General features: G+C 52.8%; 1 protein-coding gene and 1 pseudogene across 1 annotated transcript in view; both read left to right on the forward strand.

The window, feature by feature from the left end:
• The window catches only part of LOC139263084 (uncharacterized), a 192003-nt gene that overhangs the window by 157568 nt on the left and 17748 nt on the right, over positions 1 to 16687 (forward strand). The window lies entirely within an intron of this gene.
• LOC139263083 (E3 ubiquitin/ISG15 ligase TRIM25-like) lies at positions 955 to 13589 on the forward strand (annotated as a pseudogene).

Raw genomic sequence — 16687 nt, forward strand, 5'->3', positions numbered from 1 at the left:
GAATTTCCGGCCTCCCCGGGTCCGCACGGAGTGTGTACGGAGTGTGTACAGACCCGGGAAGGCATCACAAAAGGCGATTTTCAGCGCACAATGCGCATGCGCTGAGAACCGTTTTTCCGATCTATCTGGCTCTGGTTTGACAGGTTGTCCGTATCGCCACAGCCAGGACATTCGCATGGTCAAGTTTGTGTATTTATCCGTATCTTGCACAGTGGATGTCCTGAAAACTCTTGCCCCTGATAAAAGCAGGTGCATAGTCGACTTTTACAGCCGTAAGAGTTTTAAAACATAAAAACATAACAAAATAAAATTTAAAAAACACATTTTAATGTTAAAAACCCTGCCCACTAAGGTAAGTTTATTTTAAACCATAATTAAAAACCTTTTTAAAAAATTGGAAAAATATTTTTTTTCTAAGACATTTATTAACTTTAATTTAACTTACTGTTAAATATGTGATTTTTTTTTCTATTTTTTATTTGTGTCTTGGTGTTGTGGGTGTGGAGGTGTGGGTTTAATCATAATAATGAGAACTCCAACTTACGGAGTTCCCAATATTACGAATGAGAAAATACTGTACCTGGGATTGACTGCCCAGATCCATGTGTCTCCAGCTCCAGCATACGGACGTCCTGGCGTGCACGCGCTCTGATGCACAGTGAGTGGAGGCCTCAGGTCCGGGATCGCTGCTGGGTGCAGCAGGAAGAGGTAGGTGCAAATCTTTTTTACCTTTTTCTGTCGAGTCCACGGGAACCAGCTGACCAGGATTTCTAGGCCATTATTGTAAAATTACAATCTTGTTTTTCAGATTCCGGTTCTGAAGTGCTACTGCAGGCCTGAAAGGGTTAATCGTCAGCCAAAGTGAGTCATCAAAGTGAAACTAATATTGCCACTCCCTCCACTGAGTGTTTATATGAATTTCACTTCCTGCTCTGGTTCCTCACTCTCTCCGGCACTGTGTGAATCTGCTTCAGGAGCTGTAGCAATGGAGCTCGTAGCTTTAGAGGCTGAATTAACCTGTGCTGTGTGTCTCCACGTGTACCAGGATCCTGTGGGATTACCCTGCCAGCACAGTTTCTGTCTGAAATGCATTGAGGGAGTTTAGGCCCAGACAGCAAGCCCAGGAGAGTTTGACTGTCCGCAGTGGCGGCGGAAATTCAACCCCAGGCCCAGTCTGAAGAAAAACTTCACATTGTGTAATATCGTGGAAAAATACAACTGATCACAGCCTCCTGCTGATCCAGGCTCTGTCGCATGTGAATATTGCATCGGGAATCCAACCCCAGCTGTGAAGACATGTCTGAAATGTGAAACATAATTTTGCTCCCTTCATTTAAAGCCACATCTGCTGAAAGACGTCTCCAAAGATCACACCCTAATTGAGCCTATTGCTAACCTTACAGACAGACAATGCATTGACCATAAGAAGATCCTTGAATACTACTGTAAAGATGATGCAGAGTGTGTGTGTGTTTCCTGTACAATAATCAGGAAACATAAATCCCACACACTGCTAAGCCTGGATCAGGCACACACTGCAATTAAGGTGAGTGACCCAATTCCTGATATTAAATACAGCGAGGGAGAGTTTTCCTGTTAATGACCAACATTAATTGGAACCGATTGCACACAGTGCTGATTTAGCCCAGTGTTTTCTTGCTGCCCCGGGTCTGGGTGTTTGTTTTATGTCAGTCAGATTTTCTCCCTCCCCTTTCTCTTACAGTCTGTCTGAGAGAACAGGGTGGGCACTGGGAGGGGTGTGAGAGTGGCCCAGGGTGACTGCCCCTCACCCACACTCAGCCCCTCCTAGGGAGGGCACTGTAGAGCTCAGTAATTCACTGTGTGGGCACCTGTGAGAACTGGCACTCCATGGCACAGGGCTGTAGAGCAGAGCATGTTGTAGCCCTGGATAATGCTGGGGGATTCTGCCCCCTGAGCAGCAGGGAGAGGACCATCACCGGTGGGGGGAATGAGGGACACGCACGGGAGGAGACTCAGGGGCTGGCTGGATAAACTGTTCCTCACAACAAGAGGGAATTGCTGTTTGAGAACTGCTGGTGTGTCTGAGTCTGTCTCCCTTTCCCCTGGGCTGATTCTGGAAATGGAAGAGCTGAGTCTGTGTGAGAATGCAGCACACGGTGTGTCATTGTGAAAAGAAGCCGGTGTGTGTGTGGTCACTCAGTTTATACAGGGCAGGGAGCGCCTCGTTACTGAGAGCCACAGAAGGCAATATTTGTGCTCAGGGCCCAGATACTGAGACCCCGAGATTCCCAGGGAGGTGGGGAGGGAGCAGGAGCCCTGTCAATGGCCGGCAAACCCGGAAATTCTGGGATGCTAATGTCCGAATTTAACGGCAGGACTTCATTCGAATTGTTTTACTCTGTTTCCCGCCATGTAGACAGCCACATGGAGAGGCTGAGCACTGCCAGACGGGAAATCCTGCGGGGCAAGGTAGGAGCCGGGGAACAGTGGGGGTGGTCCCGTTGCGGGCTGGGTGGGGCTCAGAGTATGGCAGAGAGATTGTGAGGGTGGGGGGGAGAGTGAGAGATGGTTGAGAGAGAGATAGCGGGGGGAGAGAGACATCGGGTGGGGAGAGAGACAGCGGATGGGGATAGAGATGGCAGATGGGAAGAGAGATGGCGGATGGGAAGAGAGATGACGATGTGGGGAGAGAGATGGCAAGAGAGAGAAAGGTGGCGGGGTTGAGTGAGGTAGAGGGGAGGAGAGAGGTAGTGGGGAGAGGAAGAAAGAGGGTGGGAGTGATGAGATGCCGGAGGGTGGGGAGAGAAAGATGGTGGGGGAGAGAGAGATGGCGGGGGAGAGAGAGAGATGGCGGGGGAGAGAGAGAGATGGCAGGGGAGAGAGAGAGATGGTGGGGGAGAGAAAGATGGTGGGGGAGAGAGAGATGGTGGGGGAGAGAGAGAGATGGCGGGGGAGAGAGAGATGGCGGGGGAGAGAGAGATGGCGGGGGAGAGAGAGAGATGGCGGGGGAGAGAGAAAGATGGTGGGTAAGAGAGAGAGATGGTGGTGGAGAGAGAGAGATGACGAGGGAGAGAGAGAGATGGCGGGGGAGAGAGAGAGATGGCGGGGGAGAGAGAGAGATGGTGGGTGAGAGAGAGAGATGGTGGGGGAGAGAGAGAGATGGTGGGGGAGAGAGAGAGATGGTGGGGGAGAGAGAGATGCTGGGGGAGAGAGAGAGAGATGCTGGGGGAGAGAGAGAGATGGCGGGGGAGAGAGAGAGATGGCGGGGGAGAGAGAGAGATGGCAGCGGAGAGAGAGAGATGGCGGGGAGAGAAAGATGGTGGGGGAGAGAGAGATGGTGGTGGAGAGAGAGATGGTGGGGGAGAGAGAGAGATGGCGGCGGAGAGAGAGATGGTGGGTGAGAGAGAGAGATGGTGGGTAAGAGAGAGAGATGACGGAGGAGAGAGAGAGATGGCGGGGGAGAGAGAGAGATGGCGGGGGAGAGAGAGAGATGGCGGGTGAGAGAGAGAGATGGCGGGGGAGAGAGAGAGATGGCGGGTGAGAGAGAGAGATGGTGGGTGAGAGAGAGAGATGGTGGGTGAGAGAGAGAGATGGCGGGTGAGAGAGAGAGATGGCGGGTGAGAGAGAGAGATGGTGGGTGAGAGAGAGAGATGGTGGGTGAGAGAGAGAGATGGTGGGTGAGAGAGAGAGATGGAGGGTGAGAGAGAGAGATGGCGGGTGAGAGAGAGAGATGGCGGGTGAGAGAGAGAGATGGCGGGTGAGAGAGAGAGATGGTGGGTGGGAGTGAGAGATGGTGGGTGAGAGAGAGATGGTGGGTGAGAGAGAGAGATAGCAGGTGAGAGAGAGAGATGGCGGGTGAGAGAGAGAGATAGCGGGTGAGAGAGAGAGATGGCGGGGGAGATGGAGAGATGGCGGGGGAGAGGGAGAGATGGCAGGTGAGAGAGAGAGATGGTGGGGGAGAGAGAGAGATGACGGGGGAGAGAGAGAGATGGCGGGGGAGAGAGAGATGGTGGGGGCAGAAGACAGATGGGGGACTGAGAAAGATGGTGAGGGAAGAAAGAAATTAAGAAAGACTTGTATTTATATAGCGCCTTTCACGACCACAGCACAACTCAAAACGCTTTACAGCCAATGAAGTACTTTTGAAGTGTAGTCACTGTCGTAATGTCGGAAACATGGCAGCCAATTTGCACACAACAAACTCCCACAAACAGCAATGTGATAATGACTAGATAATGTGTTTTGGTTATGTTGATTGAGGGATAAATATTGGCCAAGACATCGGGGATAACTCCCTGCTCTTCTTCAAAATAGTGCCATGGGATCTTTTACATCCACCTGAGTGAGCAAACGGGGCTTCGGTTTAACATCTCATCCTAAACACAGCACCTCCCACAGTGCAGCGCTCCCTCAGCACAGCACTGGAATGTCCGCCTAGATTTGTTTTAGTTCCTGGCGTGAGACTTACACCCACAACCTTCTGACCCAGAGGCGAGTGTGCGACCCATTCAGCCACAGCTCAGAGAGATGGTGGGGAAGAGAGATTTTGTGGGGGGCGCGGGATGGTGGGCGGGGGGGGTGGCGTTGTCTGAAGATGGGCGGGGTGGGGGATAGTTTGCCGCAGGTTTGTTTGAGGGTCTGGGAGAAGCTCTCCTGCCCCTCCAGGCCCACGCGCAGTGCTGGAAAAACACTTCCCTGCTGGATCTGGCAGCTCCTTCCTCCCTGCAGCTGTGGGGATTCCCGAGCCCCGGAATACATGGCCCGCAGCCGTTAAATCCAATCACTGCCCAAATCTGAGGCATGGAACCTCATTTAAATATTATAATTACCCATATTGTGTTCCTAACACAGATGAGACTGCACACAGGGAGGTTAAAGTAACAGTGACCTCAGTCTTTATTAAGATACTCCAGAGTGAGGAACAGGCCTTAGGGGCCGGCTTATATACAGTGCTCCCAAGGGATGCTGAGATCCCTTGGGACTTCAGGGGATGTGCTCCCTGATGGCGGAATATGGGAGTGCATGCTTTACAGATACACAACATCACTCCCTGCCAAAGTCAAAGTGAAAACTATTTACAAGGTGAGGCGGTCGGGAGCCTTTCTTTCCCTGGTACAAATGTCTGTTCTGGTGTGTTGGCTGTGCCCTCGCTGGGCTGGCATGTTGTTGGCCCTGAAGGGTTGCTGGGTGAGCCTGGCCTTGCTGGGCTGTTGGGCGTGATGGGTTCAATTTCCTGGTCCGGGGTGGTGTCCCTGATCCTTTGGGTGTGTGTTGTGGGCTCGAAAAAGGTGGTGTCTGCTGTGGGTTGTTCAGGGCAGTCTGCCTCGTTTGGTCCAGGTGCTTTCTGCAAATTTGTCCATTGTCTAGTTTGACCACAAACATCCTATTCCCTTCTTTAGCTATCACCGTGCCCGCGATCCACTTGGGACCATGTCCATAGTTTAGCACATACACAGGGTCATTCAAATCAATTTCCCGTGACACAGTGGCGCGACCATCGTTTACATTTTGTTGCTGCCGCCTGCTCTCTACCTGATCATGCAGGTTGGGGTGAACCAACGAGAGTCTGGTTTTAAATGTCCTTTTCATGAGTAGCTCAGCCAGGGGCACTCCTGTGAGCGAGTGGGGTCTCGTGCGGTAGCTGAGCAGTACTCGGGACAGACGGGTTTGGAGTGAGCCTTCTGTGACTCGTTTAAGGCTCTGTTTGATTGTTTGTACTGCCCGCTCTGCGTGCCCATTGGAGGCTGGTTTAAACGGGGCCGAGGTGACATGTTTGATCCCATTGCGAGTCATGAATTCTTTAAATTCGGCACTGGTGAAACATGGCCCGTTGTCACTGACCAGTATGTCAGGCAGGCCGTGGGTGGCGAACATGGCCCTCAGGCTTTCAATGGTGGTGGTGGCGGTGCTTCCCGACATTATTTCACATTCAATCCATTTTGAAAAAGCATCCACCACTACCAGGAACATTTTACCGAGCAACGGGCCCACATAGTCGACATGGATCCTCGACCATGGTCTGGAGGGCCAGGACCACAAACTTAGTGGTACCTCTCTGGGCGCGTTACTCAACTGAGCACACACGCTGCATTGCCGTACACAGGACTCTAAGTCAGAGTCGATACTGGGCCACCATAAGTGGGATCTGGCTATCGCTTTCACCATTACTATACCCAGGTGTGTGCTGTGGAGATCCGAGATGAACGTTTCCCTGCCCTTTTTGGGTAGCCCCACAACAGGCAGTCTGCCTGAATGGACAGCTCATTCTTGCGCTGCTGGAACGGCTTGATTGGATCTTGCATTTCAACGGGATGTTGGCCCAGCTCCCATGCATTACACAGTTTTTTACTCGGGACAGCAGAGGATCTTGGCTGGTCCAAGTCCTAATCTGGCAGGCCGTGACAGGTGATTTATCATTTTCAAACACTTCCATGACCATTAACAAGTCTGCGAGCTGCGCCACCATCAACAAGTTTGCAGGCTGTGCCATTTCCACCCCCGTGGTGGGCAATGGTAGCCGACTGAGAGCATCCGCAAAGTTCTCGGTGCCTGGCCTGTGGCGGATGGTATAGTTATACGCTGATAGTGTGAGTGCCCACCTTTGTATGCGGGCATTAGTATTTATCCCCATGTTTTCAGCGAACAGGGATATTAGGGGCTTGTGATCGGTTTCGAGCTCAAATTTGAAGCCAAACAGGTACTGATGCATTTTCTTTACCCCGAACACACACGCTAATGCTTCTTTCTCAATCATGCTGTCGGCCCTTTCGGCCTTAGACAAGCTCCTGGAGGCATAGGCAACAAGTTGCAACTTCCCTGCAATGTTAGCTTGTTGTAAAACACACCTGACTCCATACAACAACGTATCACACGCTAGCACAAGTCTTGTACACGGGTTATACAATACAAGCTGCTTGTTGGAGCATAAAATGTTTCTGGTTTTCTCAAAAGCAATTACTTGTTTTTTTTCCCCATACCCAGTTCTCACCTTTATGCAATAACACATATAGGGGCTCTAAGAGTGTGCTTAACCCCGGTAGGAAGTTACCAAAATAGTTGAGGAGTCCCAGGAACGATCGCAGCTCCGTGATGTTCTGTGGCCTGCGCGCGTTCCTGATAGCCTCTGTCTTGGCATCTGTGGGCCGAATGCCATCCGCCGCGATCTTTCTCCCCAAAAACTCCACTTCTGTTGCCATGAAGATGCATTTCGACCTCTTCAGCCGCAGCCCTATGGGTTCCAGTCGCTAGGACCTCCTCCAGGTTTTGTAGGTGCTCGACGGTGTCTCGACCCGTGACCAATATGTCGTCCTGAAAAACCACTGTGCGTGGTACCGACTTAAGTAGGCTCTCCATGTTTCTCTGGAAGATCGCTGCAGCCGACCGAATTCCAAACAGGTATCTGTTGTAGATGAACAGTCCCTTGTGCGTGTTGATGCAAGTGAGGCCCTTCGAAGACTCCTCCAGCTCCTGCGTCATGTAGGCCGAAGTCAGGTCGAGCTTGGTGAATGTCTTGCCTTCTGCCAGCGTCACAAATAGGTCGTCTACCTTAGGTAGCGGGTATTGGTCCTGCAGCGAGAAACGATTAATAGTCACTTTATAATCGCCACAAATCCTGACCATGCCATCACTTTTGAGTACTAGAACAATGAGGCTGGCCCACTCGCTGAATTCCACGAGGGAGATGATACCCTCGCGTTGCAGCCTGTCCAGCTCTATTTCCACTCTCTCCCTCATCATGTGAGGTACCGCTCGCGCCTTCTGGTGAATGGGTCATGCCTCTGGGACCAAGTGGATCCACACCTTCACCCCAGAAAAGTTTCCAATGCCTCAAAAATGGAAGGAAATTTGTTAAGAACCTGGGTACATGAGGCATCATCGACATGTGATAGCTCTCGGATGTCAGCCCAGTTCCATCAGATTTTGCCCAGCCAGCTCCTTCCAAGCAGTGTGGGACCATCGCCCGGGACAATCCAGAGTGGCAGTTCATGCACCGTGCCCTCGTACTTGACCATGGCGCTGCCCAGGACAGTGATGAGCTCTTTGGTGTATGTTCTCAGTTTTGTGTGGATGGGGCTCAGGGCTGGTCTGAGTGCCTTGTTGCACCACAGTCTCTCAAACATCTTTTTACTCATGATGGATTGGCTAGCACCAGTGTCCAGTTCCATGGCTACGGGTAAGCCATTCAATTTTACATTTAGCATTGTAGATGGACATGTCGTCGAAAATGTGTGCACCCCGTGTACTTCAGCATCTTCCTCCTCTGAGGCTCGAAATTGCTTTGATCCACCATGGAACGATCTTCCTCTGGTGGTTAGCAGGTTTTGCAGAGCTTGCAGCTCGTTGGAGGTGCCCCATTGTTCCACAACTCTTGCAAACATACTCTTTGAAGCGGCATGAATAGGCTGAATGGAAGCCTCCACAATGCCAACATGTTGTGAATTGCCTTTCATTCATCCTTTGTTGCGGATTCTGAGTCATCTGGGTCACCTGAGGCCTACTGGCAGTTGCAGACTCATGGTTTCTGCCCTGTACATTTCTGCTCGCAAACACAGTTCCAGTTAATTTATGAACATTGCTAGCACTTTTGTGCTGAGAGATTTGTTTGGTGTTATCACTGGTGGACATAAATGCCTGTGCTATCACAATGGCCTTACTGAGGGTCGGTGTCTCTACAGTCAAAAGTTTTCGTAGGATGGTCACGTGGCCAATGCCCAGTACAAAAGAGTCTCTGAGCATCTGCTCCAGATAGCCATCAAACTCACATTGTCCTGCAAGTCACCTTAGCTCGGCGACGTAGCTCACCACTTCCTGACCTTCAGATCGCTGGCACGTGTAGAACCGATACCTCGCCATCAGCACGCTCTCCCTCGGGTTAAGATGCTCCCGAACCAGTGTACACAGCTCCTCATGCGACTTATCTGTGGGTTTCACTGGAGCCAGAAGATTCTTTATGAGGCTGTAGGTCAGTGCCCCGCAGACCGTGAGGAGGACCGCTCTCCTTTTTGCAGTGCTTCCTTCTCTGTCCAGCTCGTTGGCTACAAAGTACTGGTCTAGCCGTTCGACATAGGCTTCCCAATCCTCACCCTCCGAGAACTTGTCCAGGATGCCCACAGTTTGCTGCATCTTTGCGTTGGAGTCGTATACTCGTCGCCAGTTATTGTGTTCCTAACACAGATGAGACTGCACACAGGGAGGTTAAAGTAACAGTGACCTCAGTCTTCATTAAGACACTCCAGAGTGAGGAACAGGCCTTAGGGGCTGACTTATGCTGGGATCCCTTGGGACTTCAGGGGATGCGCTCCCTGGTGGCGGAACATTGGAGTGCATGCTTTACAGATACACAACAACCCACCCGCCTCCCCTGAGCAGCTTACTGGGCCCAGATCGAACCCCCGCGGTTAAACCAGAAGGAGGCACGTTCGTGGCTTCTTATCTCCACTACCTACAGTCTCCTGAAACCCCTCTCCTCTGCCCCCTCCACCCTCAACCCCAGCAACATTTGCGAGGAGCTCATGGACCTCTTTGTCAGGAGTATTGAGAACATCCAGTCAGCTGCCTCTGGCCCCTCCCTCCCTTCCCCTTGCCTTCCAAACAATCCCCAAGGTTCCCCTGCTCTAGCATCTCTCTCTAATTTCTCCTCTACCTCCCCTCATGCCCTTTCTGTGCTCACGTTGTCCATAGACCCGCCTTCCCACTCAGCTACTGACCATCCAACCTCCCTTCCTGCCCCACTTGCTCGCTGATATTGTAAATGGTTCTTTCTCCTCAAATCTGCCATCATCACCTCCCTCCTCAATAAAACTTACCTTGACCCATCGGTCCTTGCAAACTACCGTCCCATCATAGCCTCCCTTTCCTCTCCAAAGTCATTGTACATGTTATTGCTTCCCAAATCTGTGCCCATATTCCATCAACTCCATGTTTGAACCTCTCCAATCAGGTTCTGCCTCTGCCACAGCACTTAAATAGCCGATTAAAAAGCCACAAATGACATCCTCTGTGACGATGACCCTGGTGCACTATCCCTCCTCATCCTTCTCCACCTCTCTGCAGCCTTTGACACAGTGTCACACCATCCTCCTCCAATGCCTGTCATCTGTTGTCCAGCTGAGTGGGACTGCCCTCACCTGGTTCCACCCTTACCGATCCAGTCATAGCCAAAAGATCTGCTACAATGGCTTCTCTTCCCACTCCCGCACCATTACCTCTGGAGTCCCCCATGGACCTATCCTTGTCCCCTTCCTATTTCTCATCTACATGATGTCCCTCAGCGACATCATCCAAAAATCACATCGCCACATTCCACATATATGGTGAGACACCCAGCTCTCCCTCACCACCACCTTTATCCACCCCTCCACTGCCTTTGATTTGTCACGCTGCTTGTCCCACATCCAGTCCTGGATGAGCAGAAATTCTTCCAACTAAATATTGGGAAGATCAAAGTGATTGTCCCGGCCTCAAACTCTGTTCCCTAGCAACCTATTCCATCCCCCTCCCTGGCCAGTGTCTCAGCCTGAACCAGACTTATTGCAATCTCGGCGGCCGATTTGACCCTGAACTGAGCTTCCGACCCCTTATCCTCTGCATCACTGGGACCACCTACTTCCACCTCTGTAATATCACCCGTCTCCGCCCCGCCTCAGCCCATCAGCTACTGAAACCCTCATTCATGCTTTTGTTACCTCCAGACTTGACTACTCCAAAACTCTCCTGACCGGCCTCCTACTATGCCTCCTAAACATAAGCTTCTCCGAAACTCTGCTGCCCATATCCTAACTCGCACCAAGTCCCGTTCTCCCATCACACCTGTGCTCGCTGACCAACATTGGCTCCCGGTCTGGCAACAACTCGAATTTAAAATTCTCATCCCTGTGTTCAAATCCCTCCATGGCCTCACTCCTCCCTATCTCTATTAGCCCCTCCAGTCCTACAACCCTCCGAGAACTCGACATTCCTCCAATTCTGGCCACTTGTGCATCCAGACTGCATTTGCTCCACCATTGGCGGCCGTCCCTTCAGCAGTCTGGGCCTTAAGCTGTGGAATTCCCTCCACAAACCTGTTTGTCTCTCCACCTCTCCCTCTTCTCGTTTACAACACTCCGTAAAACCTACAACAACCAAGCATTTTGTCACCTGTCCTAAAGTCTCCTCCTTTGGCTCAGTGTCAATTATTGTCTGATTACGCTCCTGTGAAGCACCTTGGGATGTTTTACTACATTAAAAGCGCTATATAAATGCAGGTTGTGATTTTAAACCCTTTCCAATTACCTTTACAGGAAGAATTGGAGAGAGAAACCGAGAAGCTTCGGGGAGTCCAGCAGAATTGTTCCAGCAAACAGCGAGACTTGGGGAGATCAGAAGCTGAAATAAAGGTCGGGAAAAGTGGAGCTGGATTTAGAAAGGGTTTGTCCCCCCACTGAGTCAATGAACACATCAGAAACAGGCTTCCAAACCAGGCTGGTTGTGTTGGGGCCGAGTCACTGATTACACGGAGTTCCCGTGTGTTTGATGTGAGGGGAGCTGCTTAACTCTACCTGCCCCTCCCAGGGAATATTATTACATCATTTGGGCACTGGATTTACTGAGACACACACAGCCAGAGGCTGGCAGGTGAAGACTTGCCCTGAAGCCTGTATCATATGAACATAGAAAGGAAGAGGAAGAAAAGCCCATTAGCCCCAGCGAGCCTGCCCCAAGCAGACAGGGTTCAATCACACACACCACTGATCCACCCCGAACCATGTACTCACCTGGGAAAGGCAAACAGAGAGAGAATAAACACCTGCAGCTAATTCAGGACAAGCTCGGGGAAATTCCTCCCCAGCTCCCTTTTAAAGGGTGGTAGTGACTCCATACCCACCACATGTTCAGGGAATCTGTTCTAGAGACCGAGGGCTCTGGTCTCTAACCTAACTCTGTGTCTATGGATTTTATGCACAGGCCCTCTAGTCCTACCATCCCGATCCATCTCCAGTACCTCACCCAACGAGTGAGTCCAATAATCCCTCCATCATTTTAAACACCTCAATCATGTCCCTCTCGGCCTGCCTTTCTCTAAATCACCCGACCTCTTGGAGCCGATCCTCAGAACTAAACTCCATCAGATTATGTGTCATTCTGGCCCTGTCCTCTCCAGAGTCTCGATCTCCTTCACCAGGTGTGGGCACCAAAACTGGAGCCATCACTCCAGGTGTGGGTGGACCAGGTGGCAGTGCCACACACAGTCTAAACACAGCGCTCCTTCTTTTAGGCTCAAGGCTCAAGGTAACATGGTTAAACTCTGTTTCCTCTCCCAGTAGACACCCCCACTGCCAGTAGACACCCCCACTGCTTGTCTATCTTTAACGGGTGATCGAGTGGTGATCTAAACAAACTGTCCCGTCCCTGGAAAGTGCCGTGTGCTCAGGGTAACACTGTGTGGAAGGGCCGTTTGTAATGAGAGTTGGTTTGGGTTTCAGACACGAATCAAGGAGCTGAAAGGAAAGCTATCGAAGAGCTTCTCTGAATGGAGGAGACAGCTGGAAGAAGATGAAGAATACGCACTGACACTGATCGATGAGGAGGGGCTCCGAGCTCTCGCACAGATTAGAAACTGTTCTGAAGCATTAAACAAGAGGATAGAACAGATTACATTAATAGATGGAGAAACCCAGAGTCTGCTACAGAGGGACCCTCTCTCCTTTATTCAGGTACATCTTCAATATAAACAGGGCCATGGCTGGGGAATGGGGCCTTTCTGTGAGGCTAGTGTGAGGGCTGAATTGTTTGAAGATTGTTGGTGGGGCCCAGCATTGGTGCTGCCCCCTCAGCCCTGCCCTCGGAGTGTCGGTGCCCCCTCAGCCCTGCCCTCGGAGTGTTGGTGCCCCCTCAGCCCTGCCCTCTGAGTGTCGGTGCCCCCTCAGCCCTGCCCTCGGAGTGTCGGTGCCCCCTCAGCCCTGCCCTCGGAGTGTTGGTGTCCCCTCAGCCCTGCTCTCAGAGTGTCGGTGCCTCCTCAGCCCTGCCCTCGGAGTGTCGGTGCCCCCTCAGCCCTGCCCTCGTTGTGTCGATGCCCCCTCAGCCCTACCCTCGGAGTGTCGGTGCCCCCTCAGCCCTGCCCTCGGAGGGTCGCTGCCTCCTGAGCCCTGCCCTCGGAGTGTTAGTGCTGCCCCAGGATGGAGTGCAGTGAAATGTGGGATTATTCCCCGTTCCTTTGACTGGCCCCACCTACTGTTACACACTGAACTCTTTACTCTCAATCCCAAATTCACGGTTTGCTTCCATTGGGTGTTGGTTTATTCGTTGACTGATTTGATGATCTCTCTTTATTCACAGAACTCGAAGCAGCTCCTTTCCAGGTAAGTCCCTCTCCGTCACACAGTACCTGCTGCTGATAGGGAACCTTCACCTGTATCTGGGAGAAGAGTGAAAGTAGAATCACGGCTTGGAAACCTTCCCAGATAAGGAGCTTTCAAATGGTGGGAATATTGAGTGATGTGTAACTGGGGTCTGAGGGGTTCTTGGCTCAGGCAGCCTGTGGGAAATGGCAGTGACATGGGCTGTTCCATCGGTGTGTCGAGCTTCTCAGGAAGCTGTTAGACAGGAAGTGAGAGAGAGAGAAAACTGCAGTGACCTGTATCTAACCGAGGCTTCCTAAAGGCTCCATGTGTGTCAGTGACAGCTTTATTCCTGTTGTGTCTGTAATGCACTTATGAATGACTCCACGAGGCAATGTGTTGTACTCAAACTGTCGTGATATTGGTCCTTTATTCGTAACTCCAGAGTGAGGCACAAGCATGGTGAGCAGCCTTTTATACTGGGCCTTACACACCTATGCAGTTAACCTTGGGGTCTCCCACTGAAGTGCCCTCTGGTGGACAGGCTCTGCCACAGGGGCAGGAAACCCCGGTCTCCACCAGTTGCACCCTCTAGTGGTGCCAGCATAGTATATGCACAGTGTAAACCTTATTGAAAGTACATCAGGTAACAAGTCTCCATCTTATGCAACTATACAGTGACGACACAGAGAGTATATCTTTGGCCGGATATATAACAATTCTATTGGGTCAGTAAGTGCTGTGTGATTGGCTTGTTCTATCAACCAGTCCATGGAGAATGAGGAGAGAGGCAGGTCCCAGTGTCAGGATGACAGTAAAATGTATTGTGATTGGCTCATTCTATCCACTAACCGAGAAATGAGTAGGTGCTGAGATGTCCCAGTAATGTCAGTGTCCCTGGACACTCTGTGAGGGAATCCCACCGACCCCAGGTCCCTGGGAGGCTGTTCCTTCTCCTCTCCTCACTTTACATGATTGTAGTGAGTGTGTTCCTGCAGAGAGGGGGGCACAGACTGGAGACCCTCGGGATAATAATAATGATCAATAATGGAAAGATGAGGCTCCAGTACAGAGAAACTGGACTGAACACAGACGGCTTTAAAAATCACAAACTGAGCTGAAGTGTCAGCAAACCAGGATCCCACTGCACGTGTGGAGATCAGTGTGAATGTAGGGAGTTGGCAAATCCCGGGATTCTGCCATTTTCAGGATGGGTTGCTGCGGGAGGTCAGTACGAGCATTAGAAGGGGGGCAGCTTGTTGCACTGATCACTCGATCCCCTTTGGGTTTCTGATCTGAAATGTCCCCACTGATAAAACATTCTCTGTGTGTCTCTCCCCCAACCCTCCCCATCTCTCTCCCCCCCTCATGTCTCTCTCTTTCTCCCCCGTCTCCCTCTCTCCGCGCCCCCTCCGTGTCTCCCTCTCCCCCCTCCCCTGTGTCTCTCTCCCCCCCGTCTTTCTCTGTCCCCCCGTCCTTTCTCTCTCTTTCCCCTCCGATGACTCTCTCTCCCTCCTCGTGACTCTCTCTCTCCCCTCGTGTCACTCTCCCCCTGCCCTTTTTCTCCCCCTCCCTATGTTTCCCTTTCTCACTGTGCCACTCTCCCTCTCTCCCTCTTCTCTCCCACCCCCCCACGTGTGTGTGTCTTTCTCTCACCTTTCACCTGTCTCTCACTCCACCCCCACCCTGTGTCTCTCACTCCCCCCCACCCCGTGTTTCTCTCTCCCCGCCCCGTGTTTCTCACTCCCCCTCCGTATCTCTCTCCCCCTGCCCCCCCCCCCGTGTCTCTCTCTCCCCCCGCCGTATTTCTCATCCCCCCGTGTCTCACTCTCTCCCCCCGCCGTATCTCTCCCCCCACCGTGTCTCTCTCTGCCCCGTGTCTCTCTCTGCCCCGTGTCTCTCTCTCCCCCCCACTTGCCTCTCTCTCCCCTCCCCCGTGTCTCTCTCCCCGTGCCCCCGACCCGTGTCTCTCTCTAGCCCCCCCGACTGTGTCATTCCCTGTCCCCCCGCGTCTGTCTCTTCCGCCCCGTGTCTCTCTCTCTCCCCCCGTGTCACTCTCCCCCTGCCCTTTTTCTCCCCCCCACCCCTTGTTTCCCTTTCTCACCGTGCCACTCTCCCTCTCCTCTCCCACCCCGCCGTGTGTGTGTCTCTCCCCCGCTACGTGTCTCTCGCTCCTCCCCTGTGTCTCTCTCTCCACCCCGTGTCGCTCTGGTACTCCCCTCATCTCTCTCCCCCTGCGCGTGTGTCACTCAAACTCACCCCCTGCCCCCATGTCGCTCTCTTTCCCCGTCGTGTCTCTCTCTTCCTCCCCAAGCCTCCCTGACCCCCACACCCCGATTGTGTGTCTCTCTCTATCCCAGCCAACATGTCGCTCTCTCTGCCCTTATGTCGATCTCTCTCCCTCCCCAGTGTCTTTCTCCTCCCCCGTGTCTCTCTCTCCCCTCCTCCCGAGTGTGTGTGTCTCTCTCTCCCCTCCCCATGTCTCTCTCTCCCCCTCGTGTTCTTCTCTGTCTCCCCCCCACCCTGTCTCTCTCTCTCCCCCCCCCGTGTCTCTCTCTCCGTCCCCTCACTCTATCTCCTCCCTCATGTCTCTCTCTGTCTCCCCCCCTCCCCCGTCACTCCCTCTCCCCTGCCCCAAGTGTGTGTCTCTCTCCCCCCCCCGCCCCCATGTCGTTCTCTTTCCCCGTCGTGTCTCTCTCTTCCTCCCCAAGCCTCCCCGACCTCTCCCTGCCCCTGATTGTGTGTCTCTCTCTATCCCAGCCAACATGTCGCTCTCTCTCCCTCTCTGCCCCTATGTCGATCTCTCTCCCTCCCCAGTGTCTCCCTCTCTCCCTCTCTCTCTCCCCTTCCCTTGTGTCTTTCTCTCCCTCTCCCTTGTGTCTCTCTCACCCACTCCCTCGCGTCTCTCTCACCCCCTCCCTCGTGTCTCTCTCAACCTCTGCCCCCGTGTCTCTCTCAACCCCAACCCCCGTGCCTCCAGCTGTTCCCCCCACACCCCCCGTGTCTCTCTCTCTCCCCCACCGTGTCTCTCCACCGCCTCCCTCGTGCCTCTCTCAACCCCTGCCCCCCTGTCAGTCTCTCTTCCCCCCCGCATCTCTCTCTCCCCACCACGTCTCTCTCTCTCCCCCCGCATCTCTCTCTCCCCCCGCGTCTCTCTCTCCCCCGGGTCTCTCTCCCCCGTCTCTCTCTCTCTCTATCCCCCTCCCCGTGTCTCTCTCCTGCACTGCCCCCATATCAGTCTCTGTCCTCCCGCATCTCTCTCTCCCCCTGCATCTCTCTCTCGCCCCGTCATCTCTCTCTCTCTCTCTCCCCCATGTCGCTCTCTCCCCCCTTCCCCCGTGTCTCTCTCTCCCCCCCTCCCCCAACCATATCTCTCTCTTCCTCCGCAT

This window comes from Pristiophorus japonicus, chromosome 4, assembly GCF_044704955.1.
Source record: "Pristiophorus japonicus isolate sPriJap1 chromosome 4, sPriJap1.hap1, whole genome shotgun sequence".
Classification (NCBI taxonomy): Eukaryota; Metazoa; Chordata; class Chondrichthyes; family Pristiophoridae; genus Pristiophorus; species Pristiophorus japonicus.